Raw genomic sequence first — 15,102 nt, forward strand, 5'->3', positions numbered from 1 at the left:
TCCTTCCAGTCTTTCAGATCCTATCTGAGCTCCATGATACAGTACAGGAGAACTCCTCTGCTGCTGTGGAGATAATGGTGGGGGAGTAGCAGCACATTCACATAAAAGGACCAGGCCCTGTTTCTATTCCTGCTGCTTTTAGGAACGGGATGTGCTGTGTGTGTGTGTATGGCTCTTAGAGGCGAGGGGGCACACACACACACACACACATACACAGAGTGTAAGGGCCTAATCACGTCCAGTAAGGCCTGTTTGGACAGACGGGCGACAGGTCTGCTCCCATTACTGGCAAACACAATTCAATTTTGAACCCTGTGTCTGTCTGATAACAGCATAGAGCTCCTGCCTGGCTTGCAGGATGTCACTACTGTTTACCCTCCTAGAGCCAAGCCACTCTCTCTCTCACACACACACACACACACACACACACACACACACATGAACACACACACACACACTACTCCGGATGGATGGATCACACTGTTTTATAATAGATCCATATTTCCTGATGTTTTGGGGGGGTCTGAGAGGTGTTGTAGGTTTGATGCATTATGCATCGGCTGAGTTTGTTCAGTGTTGCATGTGTCAGACAAAGTTGTATCTAAATGCAGTACAGTTCACTAGTAGCATGTTATCAAGGTACGTGTCTTATAAAGTAGCTGAAGACGTAGTAAGCTAATGATTTCTACATTTTCATGACAATAGTCATTCCTGTAACTATTGTATACATTAATACACCTTCATACATCATGGGTTCTGTTCCGTCTGTATTGCAGACAGATCCCAGGTTACCCTTTTAACACACCTTTATGCAACACGGAGTTCCGTCTGTATTGCAGACAGATCCCAGGTTNATGCAACACGGAGTTCCGTCTGTATTGCAGACAGATCCCAGGTTACCCTTTTAACACACCTTCATGCAACACGGAGTTCCGTCTGTATTGCAGACGTATCACAGGCTACCCTTTACCCCACCATGTGTGTTCCATTGTGTACAGTAGAGGTGATTGGGGTAAATCATTGTGATCTGATTGGTTTTTCAGATGCCCCACTCAGCCCCAAGGCCATTGTGATAACTCCTGAGACATGGTGACACCACCATTAATCCTCCTTCCTATTTCCCCGTTCACCAGACGATTGGGAGACAATACCACTTCTTGTCACTGTGACCTTTTCCTGTTTCGACAGACAGGTCCTCCGTGTCGTCTCAGTCAATCAGTCATGACAAACTGCTCTACTGAACACTGCGGCTGGAAAGCGTGGAAAGTGAAATGAATGGCCATCACTTGTATGGCGAGGCCCACATTAAGAATTTGCTTTGCTACCTCGTTCACATATCTCAAAGCAGAATTTTGCCAGCAGCAAAGGCAGTCTGACGTGTCAAAGTAGTAACATCTCTCACAGCAACTTTGCTCCCTCAAGACATGGTTCTGGCAGAAAGAAATGTACCATCTTTGAGTTCAGCATGTGGTATTTTGTGTTTAATTCAAGAGTTGTTGTGTGTAATGTGTAGGTGTGGGAGCCAATGGTAGTTACTGTAATAGTGTTCCTGATCTTCCCAGGTGCTAGTAACCTTGGAGCAGCTGGAGAGAGTGAGCACCTTCCAGGAGTTTGTCCAGATCTTCAGCCAGTTCGGGAATCAGATGGTGGAGTTCGCCCACCTGACCGGGGACAGACAGAATGTGAGTATCATCCCTCTCTGATCGTGTATTGGGAAAAGTCTTCCTTCTTTCCCCCCATCCTACCAAACACACTGTCATCCTCCCAAACACTATGTCATCCTACCAAACACTATGTGCCTCTCCACTCTTTATCAGCTCTTGATAAACACAGTCTGTCCAGAGAGAGAGAGGGGGGAGTGAGACCCTCCAGATTGTGTACAGTGCCGTGTGCTGTTGGCTCCACATCCACTCAGACAGCGAGATGACACAGATAGCAGGGTGTGTGTGACGAGCCCCTGCTACCCAGACGCACGCGCACACACACACACACACACACACACACACACACACCACACACACACAGACACACACACAACGACACACACAACACACACACAACCCAGAGATACACTGCCGGGGCTTCTGGCACCGGCTAGGAGAGTGGTGTGTGTGTGTTGTGTGCTGTTGTGTGTGTTTGTGTGTGTGTGTGTGTGTGTGTGTGTGTGTGTGTGTGTGTGTGTGTGTGTGTGTGTGGTGTGGTGTGTGTGTGTGTGTGTGTGGTGTGTGTGTGTGTGTGTTGTGTGTTTGTGTGTGTTTAGCCAAACGGCTTTAAAAAAATGGGGTCGAATCTGACTCGCATATCAAAGGAGCGTTTACATATGAAAGCAGAATGTTGAATGGGCCTTGGATACATTTTGACCTTCAAATGCAAAACAAACTCTCTGATTTGAATATATAAGTGCACCAGTGTCATATATATATTAGAAGCCCAAAAAGTTTTACAAGAATAATGAGGCCAGAAAACCTCTGGTGTTCCGCTGTAGTGTCAGTTCTTGCTAATGCATGCAATTGATTCATACACAGTCTCTTTGTATGCATCGCCTAATGGGCTCTATTCCCTGTTCCCGCAAGCCGCAATGGCTTAAGCATAGACAGGGATAGGTTGCCATTTGGGATACAGGGCTATGGTTTAACCGATCTGCACTAAGCTAGGGCTGATGAAAAGTGTTATCGCTGTGCTGCGTGTAGGGAGAGAACGGATAATATTCAGGCTTTTCCTTCGCCTTGCTTTTTTGTTTAAAGGGGTGTTTACGCAAACATGCCACGTCCCCATCTCTCTCTTCCGTCTGGAAATCTCCTGGCTCTTCTATTGAGAGCCTAACCTAGCCGAAGAGCAGGGGAAATATAATAACACATCATCCACATCTCCTTAGTAATCCATGGCTCTGCGCCTCGAGAAGTCGATTCAGCCTCTCCGAAAACACGCACGTAGCGCACAGGGCACACACACACACACAGAACACACACACACACACACACACTACACACACACACACACACACACACACACACACAACACACACACACACACACACACACACACACACACCCACACACACACACACACACACACACACACACACACAAAATCCCTACTGGAGGCTAAGTCTTTGAAACACAGAGAGAGGAGAGAGAGTCCATGGATGTTACTGAGATATCTAGTCTCCTGCCGACTGCGTAATGTTATCTACTGCATTGAGTCGTGCTTCACCAGGTTGGTCTATGAGTAAGAACTCTGATGGCCTGAGAACTGGGCTTTAACTTAACATAGCCTAATAACTCTGACATATCTTTCCCATCATAGGAATGTGGTCCATATGTATTCAGCATGCTCTTTAGGAAGTGCACTATATGGTGAATAGGGTGCCATTTGGGATGTGGCCTTGGTCCACTAGTCCAGACCACTGGTAGGGTCAGACCCCACTGAGTCAGAGTGGGTTTGAGACTTGCGTCAGAGCCCACTGGTGCTGGTAGGTCACTGTCAGTCGTGTTGTATTTAAGCTTGAGAAATGGTTCTGTCTATTCAGTGGCTCACAAGATCATTCAAAAGGCTTTAACTGGGTCACACTCACAAATCAGAGAAGTTTGGGAACCTGCTACTTCTCTAACTGCACAGTGTTGGTCTCTGTCCTTTTGGACCTGAAGGGAAGCTTCTTCTCTTAAGCCTTGTTCACACTGTATGCCTTAATATTGAAAATCACTTTTGGACTACTGACTGTCCAAACAGCAAGTTACGTGACCAAATTGGATTTGTGTTTGTTCAGACAGCAGTTATTTGCTGACATGGCTGCGCTAGTTGTCATAGTAACGATGGGTGTATACACAGTGGTATAGACTGATTTGTGGTGGTGCACGTGCTTCCTATCACTCAGAAGTTATGTAGCATGCTAAGGTGACAACAGTGTCTGCCATGGACGTTTCCCAGTTGCTTTGAATGTTCAAAATCTGCGTGTTTTAAACACTTTTAACTTCTTATGGGCAGGTGGGGCGGTAGCGTCCCACCTGGCCAACATCCGGTGAAATTGCAGAGCGCGAAATTCAAAAATACCAAATTCCAATATTTAACATTCTTGAAAATATATGTGTTATATATCAAAATAAAGCTTAACTTCTTGTTAATCCAGCCGCTGTGTTTACGGCGAAAGCAAAGCATGCAATTATCTGAGGACAGCGCCCCGCATACAAACACATGAAAATCATATTTCAACCAGGCAGGTGCGTCACAAAAGTCAGAAATAGCGATATAATTAATGCCTTACCTTTGAAGATCTTCTTCTGTTGGCACTCCAAAATGTCCCAGAAACATCACAAATGGTCCTTTTGTTCGATAATGTCCTTCTTTATGTCCCAAAAATGTCAATTTATTTGGCGCGTTTGATTCAGAAATACACCGGTTTCAACTCGCCCAACATGCCTATAAAGTATCTAATAAGTTACCTGTAAACTTGGTCCAAACATTTCAAACAACGTTCCTAATCCAACATTCACTAAAATGTAAATAATCGATAAAATTCAAGACGGAATAAACTGTTTCTAATACCGGATAAAAACAATGTGAAGCGTGCTCCAGTTCACTCGCACCAAAACAGTAGAGTCCACCCGGAGTGACACTTACAATGAATAGCACTACTTCTTAATTTCTTAAAAGAAAAACATCGAACAATTTCTAAAGACTGTTGACATCTAGTGGAAGCCATAGGAACTGCAACCAGGTTCCTATTAATAAGGGTATCCCATAGAAAACCATTGAAAAATCCTATGACCTTAATTTTTATTTTTCCTGGATGGTTTGTCCTCGGGGTTTTGCCTGCCATATCAGTTCTGTTATACTCACAGACAGTATTTTAACAGTTTTAGAAACCTGAGAGTGTTTTCTATCCAAATCTACCAATTATATGCATATTCTAGCTTTTGGGCCTGAGTAACAGGCAGTTTACTTTGGGCACGCTTTTCATCCGGAGGTGAAAATACTGCCCCCTACCCAAGAGAAGTTAAAGCCTCAAAGGATAAGATGATCCAACTTTCAAAATGAATCCTTTTTGGCTAGCAACAGCAGTCAACTAGCTAGCTAGGTAGCTGTTTAGCTTTCTGTCACATTCACTAATTTGTTTGTAAACAATTAACTTCTTATGGCTGGGTATTGAGTAGCTTGGATGAATAAGGTGCCCAGAGTAAACTGCCTGCTACTCAGGCCCAGAAGCTAAGATATGCATATTATTAGTGGATTTGGATAGAACACACTCTGACGTTTCTAAAACTGTTTGAATGATGTCTGTGAGTATAACAGAACTCATATGGCAGGCAAACACCTGAGAAAAAATCCAACCAGGAAGGGGGAAATCTGAGGTTTGTAGTTTTTCAACTCATTGCCTGTCGAATATACAGTGTCTATGGGGTCCGATTGTACTTCCTACGGCTTCCACTAGATGTCAACAGTCTTTAGAACCTTGTTTCAAGCTTCTACTGTGTAGGATGAGGGAATGAGAGCTCTTTGAGTCAGGTGTCTGCCATGAGCTGATCATGCGCTCTCCCGTGAGAGCAACCTGCATTCCATTGCATTTCTGAAGACAAAGGAATATTCCGGTTGAAACATTATTGAAGATTTATGTTAAAAACATCCTAAAGATTGATTCTATACATCGTTTGACATGTTTCTACGAACTGTAATGGTATTTTTTGACTCTTCGTCTGACCTGCGCCTCGTGAATTTGGATTTGTGAACTCAAGGCGCGAACAAAAAGGACATAAATTATGGACTTTATCGAACAAACAAACATTTATTGTGGAACTGGGATTCCTGGGAGTGCACCCCGTTAACGGGATCTCAGCCATAAGAAGTTAACAAGCTAGTTAGCTGCCACATGTTCTTGTCAAACTGTTAACAGAATAGCTAGCAAGCAACAAGATATTCCAAACAACCACTTTAGGACAAAAACATCACATTTGACCTTTCAGACACAAGTCACATGGGCAGGAATCAGATTTGTATCTGACTTCAAACCACCTATGAAGGTGAAATGTGTCTTGAAATATTAGATTCCATCTGCTTTTTGACTGTTGAGGCTGCAGGAAAAAGAACAGATTCAAATCAGATATGCAAATATATAGGATTTGAGTGACTTCAAACTGTCAATGTGAACACAGCTTAACTGTCCAGTGTTGGTCTCTGTCATTTAGGACCTGAAGGACGAGAATAAGAAGGCCAGGATGGCAGCAGCCAGAGCAGTGCTGGAGAAATGCACCATGATGCTGCTCACTGCGTCCAAGGTATGTACATCCTACCACTACTGCTAATGTAGTAGGTCAAAGCTGTGAGCTGGAAAACCTTAGTACTGCATGGGTGAAATTAGGCCTTATGGTGGTCATGTGAATTTTCATTCTTTTTTGGAATCAAATCAGTCTAACTTCTCACCTAAAACATAGTTTTTATGTTAAATACACATTTGAAGTCGGACGTTTACATACACTTTAGCCAAATACATTTCAACTCTGTTCTCACAATTCCTGACATTTAATCCTAGTAAAAATCCCCTTAGGTCAGTTAGGATCACCACTTCATTTTAAGAATGTGAAATGTCAGAATAATAGTAGAGAGAATTATTTATTTCAGCTTTTATTTCTTTCATTTACATTTAAGTCATTTAGCAGACACTCTTATCCAGAGCGACTTACAAATTGAAAAGTTCATACATATTCATCCTGGTCCCCCCGTGGGGAATGAACCCACAACCCTGGCGTTGCAAGCGCCATGCTCTACCAACTGAGCCACACGGGACCGTGTGGCTTTCATCACATTCCCAATGGGAATTCATCACATTCCCAAACTTTCATCACATTCCCAATGGGTCAGAAGTTGATATACACTCAATTAGTATTTGGTAGCATTGCCTTTAAATTGTTTAACTTGGGTCAAACGTTTCGGGTAGCCTTCCACAAGCTTCCCACAATAAGTTGTGTGAATTTTGGCCCATTCCTCCTGACAGAGCTGGTGTAACTGAGTCAGGTTTGTAGGCCTCCTTGCTCGCACACGCCTTTTTCAGTTCTGCCCACAAATGTTCTATAGGATTGAGGTCAGGGCTTTGTGATGGCCACTCCAATACCTTGACTTTGTTGTCCTTCAGCCATTTTGCCACAACTTTGGAAGTATGCTTGGGGTCATTATCCATTTGGAAGACCCATTTGCGACCAAGCTTTAACTTCCTGACTGATGTCTTGAGATGTTGCTTCAATATATCCACATAATTTTCCTGCCTCATGATGCCATCTATTTTGTGAAGTGCACCAGTCCCTCCTACAGCAAAGCACCCCCACAACATGATGCTGCCACCCCCTTCCTTCACGGTTGAATGGTGTTCTTCGGCTTGCAAGCCTCCCCCTTTTCCCTCCAAACATAACGATGGTCATTATGGCCAAACAGTCCTATTTTTGTTTTATCAGACCAGAGGACCTTTCTCCAAAAAGTACGATCTTTGTCCCCATGTGCAGTTGCAAACCGTAGTCTGGCTTTTTTATGGCGGTTTTGGAGCAGTGGCTTCTTCCTTGCTGAGCGGCCTTTCAGGTTATGTCGATATAGGTCTCGTTTTACTGTGGATAAAGATACTTTTGTACCTGTTTCCTCCAGCGTCTTCACAAGGTCCTTTGCTGTTGTTCTGGGATTGATTTGCACTTTTCGCACAAAAGTACGTTCATCTCTAGGAGACACATCTCCTTCCTGAGTGGTATGACGGCTGTGTGGTCCCATGGTGTTTGTACTTGCGTGCTATTGTTTGTACAGATGAACGTGGTACCTTCAGGCATTTGGAAATTGCTCCCAAGGATGAACCTGAGGTCTTTCTGAGGTCTTGACTGATTTCTTTTGATATTCCAATGATGTCAAGCAAAGAGGCACTGAGTTTGAAGGTAGGCCTTGAAATACATCCACAGGTACACCTCCAATTGACTCAAATTATGTCATTTAGCCTATCAGAAGCTTCTAAAGCCATGACACCATTTTCTGGAATTTTCCATGCGGATTAAAGGCACAGTCAACTTAGTGTATGTAAACTTCTGACCTACTTGAATTGTGATACAGTGAATTATAAGTGAAATAATCTGTCTGTAAGCAATTGTTGGAAAAATGACTTGTGTCACGCACAAAGTAGATGTCCTAACCGACTTGCCAAAACTATAGTTTGTTAACAAGAAATGTGTGGAGTGGTTGAAAAATGAGTTTTAATGACTCCAACCTAAGTGTATGTAAACTTCCGACTTCAACTGTATATACGAGATAGAGGGACTGTATTACTACAATTGATTTCAAACATGGACTGTTTCTTCATCTGCTACTTGGTTTTGAAATCATGTGCCAGATACTTATAAAACCATGAGTCTCTCTCCTCCCTGCAGACGTGTCTCAGACACCCTGACTGCGAGTCGGCACGTATCAACAAAGACGCCGTGTTTCACCGCATGCGTTTCGCCCTGGAGCAGGTCATGGAGATCGTGACGGACGCTCGGCCCTGCGGGGAGACCAAGGTCCTTCCCCTCAGCATTTACACCGGCATCAAGGACTTCAAGGTGGGACGACAGGGGAGGACCGAGCCTGGGGGCTCCTTCCATATGTTGTTGTTTTTTGTCCCACTTTGTGGGAGCAAAACACGTTTCTAAGTACAACGCAACAATGTGTTATAACACTGTACTTGCCTGTGTTAATACAGTATGCCGCTTTAGGCCTCTACATACAAAGATGAAGTATGCTAGGAGTTCTGTGCGAGTTCTTTAGAATAAGTCAATTATCCTAGCTTGTTTTTGAACTGGATAATAGACTGCAACAGAGATCATAGAGCTTTCTAATGATCTTCTCTGTCTCTGCCTGTGTCTCTGTCTCTGCCTGTGTCAATTCAATTTTTGGCATGTCAAATAGTTTTTATATTCACTATTGTCTCTGTGTCTCTATGTCTGTGTCTCTCTCTGTGTCTCTGTCTGTGTCTCTGTGTCTCTCTCTGTGTCTCTGTCGCTGTGTCTCTCTCTGTCTGTTTCTCTCTGTCTGTGTCTTTATGTCTCTGTCGGTGTCTCTGTCGCTGTGTCTCTCTCTGTATGTTTCTCCCTGCCTGTGTCTCTGTCTCTGTGTTTTTCTCTGTGTGTATGTATGTGTCTCTGTCTGTGATCCCAGTCCAACGTGGAAGGTCTGCGTGAGGGTCTGTACTTGCTGCCCCACCAGGCTCTGTCTGGCCAGCTAGAGGCGGTGGTGGAGAGGATGGAGGACTTCACTGACTCGGCCTACACCAGCCACGAGCACCGAGAGGGCATCCTGCAGCTCTGCCAGCTCGCCCGCCAGGACACTGACCAGCTCATCACAGCCTGGATAGAGGCGGTATGTGGCCGTTCACAGGGCATACACGCACATATAAACACTCATACATGCATACACACAAGCACAGAGACACACAGGGACACACAAACACGTATACAAGTACTCACACGTATGTGATAGATATGTAGTCATACGTCTTCATGGTTAAGAGCACACATACAGTATGTTATGATTTAACACATGCATATGCACATTTACACGTGCAAATACCCACAGACCTCTTTTCCTTTTCACGCACATTTTATTAAACCTTTATTTAACCAGGTTAGTCTCGTTGAGATAAAAATCTCTTTTTCAAGAGAGACCTGGAACACACACATTCACCTTCTCTCTGTATCTCCTTTCTATATTGTCAGTGAATGTTCTTGAGCTGTCAAGTGGTTCTCTGGGTGACAAATGGATCACACTGCAGGAGTGTAGTTGCATGACCTTGTGTACTGTTGATAGGTTTACAGATAATGTGGAGAAGTATAGAATATCCAGCCTTTTCACACTACCCTCCTGCATGCTACTATGCAGTACTATTTTCCTTCATTCACTATAGGTGTGTTTCCATACAGAATTTACCCCAGTGTTTTACCCAAAAGGCTCAGACTTGTCTGTTTCCATCTACGCGGGCCGGTACCCGTGTCTCTGGCAGACCTGCTCTCACTTGGGGCCAAAGCCAGGCCACTGGTACTTTTCAGCTTGCATTTACATAACAATGGATAACTGTGAACTGTAACACCTCACAAAGCAACTGTTTTGATTATGTAGAGGTTGTTGATTCTGCTCTTCACAAGTCTTGACTGTCAGTCCCAGCTTTGGAAACACAATGTCCCTAGTATAACATAAAGGTGTATACACTAGTTGTCAGGGTTGTGTGCGGAGAATGTTTGGAGTCAAACGCAGGACACAGGTCTGAGCGAAACCACAGAGTTTTTACTCAAAATATATGCACAATTCCACAAATGGAAAAGAAACAGATACGAACACGTATCAAATACAACACCTAACGTACAAACAATCACGGACAAACATAAATGAAAGACAGAGGGTTAAATAGGGAACATGATGGGGGGAATTGATACCAGGTGTGTAAAATACAGACAAAAAACGAAACTGAAAAATGGATCGATGGTGACTAGAAAGCCGGTGACGTCGACCGCCGAACACCACCCGAACAAGGAGAAGGGCCGACTTCGGCGGAAGTCGTGACACTAGTGTAACACTGGTGTTGCAGTATATAGGAGTAAGATCTAACTTGAAGTCAGCCTCGATGTATGAATAGCTATCCACTTGACTCCACTGATAACACGGAACACATTGTGTTCTCTGTCTCTCTCTTGACACCTCGCTCAAAAGATTCTCCTTGGATACCGAAACTTGGAGGTTTTATACAATGTGTTTTTGGTTTAAGCTGGTATAACGATGTGAAAGTATAGGCCACAGTTCCACTGACAGATTGAATGGAATCAGAGCTACAACACGCTGAAGGATTGGTTCCCTAGTGAGACACATTTCCACAACGTGCGTCACTAGCTGGATCCCAGGGTCTGTTTGTGTTTCTCCACTCAATTCAGTAGAAACAGAGAGGGTGTGAGAAGGTGTGTTACTCCACTCATTTAAGTGGAAACCGAGAGAGTGATATGAGGGGGTGTGGTGAGTGGGTCAAAGACACATCATCTGATGCCTCCTGCTTGTTTGACAGTGTTTTGACACCCTGCTTTAATCCTGTCTGTGCAAGGTTGGTACTGCCCACCTGTCTCCTTGGCCTAAGAACCTGTGTCTGAAACTATTATGTTTTACATGCTATTGGTGAAGCAGAAGGGATCTCAATTAAATTCAAGGGCTTTATTGGCATGGGAAACATATGTTAACATTGCCAAAGCAATCAAGTGATCTCTCTCTCTCCTCTCTCTGTCTCTCTGATAGGGACTGAACAGGTCTGTGTGATCTCATGTGGGTCAGAAACTGACTTCTCCTTCCTCGGCAGAGACAGGCCACGTCCAAGGCAGCAGTCCATGATTTATGTGACAACTCTTATCTTTTCCCACTCCATCTTTTTGTTTTTATCTTTCTTTCAAGAAGCAGTCTCTAAATGCTAAAGAGGCCACGGAGGAGATGGAGCTGTCTATACTGAAGACCTGCCAAAGTGTCTACGAACTCCGCAGAGAGGTGAGTCCTGTAACCCTATGCTCCTACCCAGAATGCTTCACTGTCTGGCATGCCAAGGGGTTCAGTCCTAGAGCAGAAATGTCTGGAGTTTTCTGTACTCCATCACAGTTTGTCTGTAGCTCTTGCTCTTTTTTATATTTGATATGCCCACATCACTCTCCCTCTGTTTACTTCTTCTCTTTATCCTCTAGAGTGTACACTGCCACTCTCCCTATTCCTTTCACTCTTTCTCTCTCTGACTTGTTCTTTCTCTCTCTGCCTTGCTCTTTCTCTCTCTGACTTGCTCTTTCTCTCTTGCCATGCTTTTTCTCTCTCTGCCTTGCCTTCTCTCTCTTCTCTACTCGTCTCTCCTTCTCTTCTCTGCCTTGCTCCTTTCTCTGCTCCTCTCTGTCTTGCTCTCCTCTCTCTCTCGCTTACTCTTTCTCTCTCTCTCAACTGCTCTTTCTCTCTGCCTTGCTTCTCCTCTCTCTCTCTCTCTCTCTCCTCCTCTCTCTCTCTCTCTTCTCTCCTCCTCTCTCTCCTCTCTCTCTCTCTCTCTTCTCTCTCTCTTCTCTCCTCTCTCCTGCCTTGCTCTTTCTCTCCTCTGCCGTGTTCTCTTTCTGTCTTACTATTGTTTCTCTTTCTGCTACTATTGTGAGCCAGGCGTAGAAAAGATACAAAACGTACACACATATTCACCCCCTCTCTTCCCCTCTCCTTCCGTCCAGCTTCATAAGGTGGCGGTGGGGCGGGCGGCGACCTGCTGAAGCTGCATGCGGAACACCTGCCTCTGCGGGCCCTGAAAGGCCTCGGGGCGAGGCAACCTGGAGGCTGTGGCAGAGTACGCCCGGACGCTCGGCGAGCAGAAAGAACAGCTGGTGGAGGTGAGAGAAGCTCACTGGACTGGGGAGGTTGACTTAAGTCTGTTGAGTCTCCTTATCAAGTCACCATTGAAGCACAATAAAGTATTCAATTCAATCCACAGCAAACCAACCTCATATCCATCTTTATGCCTGAGGTATATGGACATGTGTGAGTGTGGGCTACTGGCTTGGAAGCCTGTATAGTATTTTTCAATGTGAAACATTTAGATAAGTATCTTGATCTGTTGTTGGCATCAACATGTAGGTCTGTGTCTGCTGCTCATATCCAGTATATTGAGTGTTGACGCCGAATGTTCTTTGTCTGTTCCAGACTGTCGTCTGCTGTGTCACTCTCGGGGACAGAGCCTCTGGAGATCACCTGTATACACGCTGAGGAGACCTTCCACGTCATCGGCCCCCAGGTAACACCACCTGACAGGTAACAGCACACAGACAGGTAACACACGTAAACACACACTGACAGGTAAACACAACACACACTGACAGGTAACACACACACACACACACACATGACAGTAACACACACACACACCACTGACAGTCACACACACACACACACACACACACACACACACACACACACACACCACACACACACACACACACACACACACCCACAACACATCACACAACTGAAAGATAAAACACACACAAACTGACAGGTAAAACACACCACCAACCCTGACAGGTACACCACACACTGACAGGTAAAACACACACTGACAGGTAAAGAACAGACACTTACAAGTAACACAACACACTGCAGGTAACACACACACACGACGTAACGACACACATCTGACACGGTAAAACACACACACTCTGACAGGTAACACACACACACTGACAGGTAAACACACACTGTAACAGGTAAACACCACACACACTGGACAGGTAAAACACACAAACACTGACATGTAAAATACACATTACCGAGGTTAACAGCACATACAGGTAAGCACACCCACTGACAGGTAAAACACACAGCGTCAACACACTGACAGGGTAAACAACCACACACACTGACAGGTAAAGAAGAACACACACACTGACAGGTAACAACCCACGACTGCAGGTAACACACACACCCCTGACAGGTAACACACACCAAAACACTATGACTCAGAGAACTGAAAACACACACACACTGACAGGGTAACACCCACACCCCTGACGGTAACACAGCACACACTGACAGGTAACACCACACACTTACACGTAACACCACACACTACCAGTAACACACCCCACTGACAGGTAAAGACACACACACACACACTGAACAGGTAAACCACACACACTGAACGTAACAAACACCTAACACACACTGACAGTGTAAAACAGCACACAGCGACAGGTAACACACCCTGACAGGTAACAACCACACCCCTGAACAGGTAACGACACACACCGCGCTTGACAGGTAACACACACACACTGACAGGTAACACACACACACTGACAGGTAACACACAAACTGACAGGTAACACACACCCACACATACGCATCACACTCACACTGGGGACGGGCCCCTGAAGGGCCAAAACAAGACACATGAGATGGCATAGTCCTGATCATGTCTGATATAATCCATGTTGCGACAGAAACTTGATAATCTGTATAACCTCTCAAGGTTCAGTTTGTCAGCACATCCCCTGTCATCTAGATCCCTTATAGCTTCAACCCCATACATTAAACACAGCCAACCATTGCAGAAACAGACATTAAGAAGACTTCATCTGATACATGGGGAAATAACTCAGACAACCACATGCACACAAGTCAGAGTGCATCACCCCCAGTGTGCTGCATTTAATTGGCAATTACCCGCAGGAGTCCCTTTATTATCATTGAAAGACACGCACAGACACACACACACACACCAGTATCATCCCTCCCTGCTGGGTGGTGGCTCCCCCTCTGTGACCTTATTGATTGGTTGACCTTTGAGCCTATGAGCTCAGTCATTACTGCGAGGTCATGCAGCGTCTGACGTTACCGTGGGAGGATCATCACATTTCACACTATACCCCCAGCAGCAGATAATGACCTTCCCGACGGCCTGGAAGACCAAACATAATTAGAAAAGTGGGGAACAAAACTGATGCCCTGCCCACTGAAGATTGTGTGAAATGGAACAAATCCACCCCCACACTGAAAGGTAATGATCCGGTGTAACTCCTGTGTCTCTGCTGTCTCATAGTAGTTCAACATTGTACGAGACTGAGGCCTGTTTCCATTCAAATCACCCTCTCCTTTTCTTGGGCCCCTTGTTGGTCTTCCCTCAAAGAATCAACTGGTCTGGATAGGTACTGCTGTGAGTAACAGAGTAATAGCTCCACTTAAGGTAACGTTTCCCATGTGGGGTTGCCTGATTTTGAAAATGGGGTCGCGAGAAATATGGTGAAATAATACAATTTTGAAGCAAAAATAAAAAATAAAAAAACTGTTTTCCTCCTACAAATGTGGCTCAGTCTTTAGAACGGTTTAAGCTACAAAATATTATGACCTCATCACTGAATGTTAAGACTCTCAGGATCATGCATGTGTCTGTTTCCTTCTACAATGCCAACAAGCCTCATTAGAACAGAGTGGACAAGACCAGGCACTAAGTCAGACTGGGGGGAAAAGATCATACATAATTATTAGCTGAGGACATTCTAAACTTCCCAATAGCTTTCTGATGCATTTCAATCACTTCAAACCAGTACTTTTGAAATACTGTCA

General features: G+C 44.7%; 1 pseudogene; it reads left to right on the forward strand.

Moving 5' to 3' along the window:
• The window catches only part of LOC111954784 (alpha-catulin-like), a 115,145-nt pseudogene that overhangs the window by 75,859 nt on the left and 24,184 nt on the right, over positions 1-15,102 (forward strand).

This window comes from Salvelinus sp. IW2-2015, linkage group LG30, assembly GCF_002910315.2.
Source record: "Salvelinus sp. IW2-2015 linkage group LG30, ASM291031v2, whole genome shotgun sequence".
In the NCBI taxonomy this organism is placed as follows: domain Eukaryota; kingdom Metazoa; phylum Chordata; class Actinopteri; order Salmoniformes; family Salmonidae; genus Salvelinus; species Salvelinus sp. IW2-2015.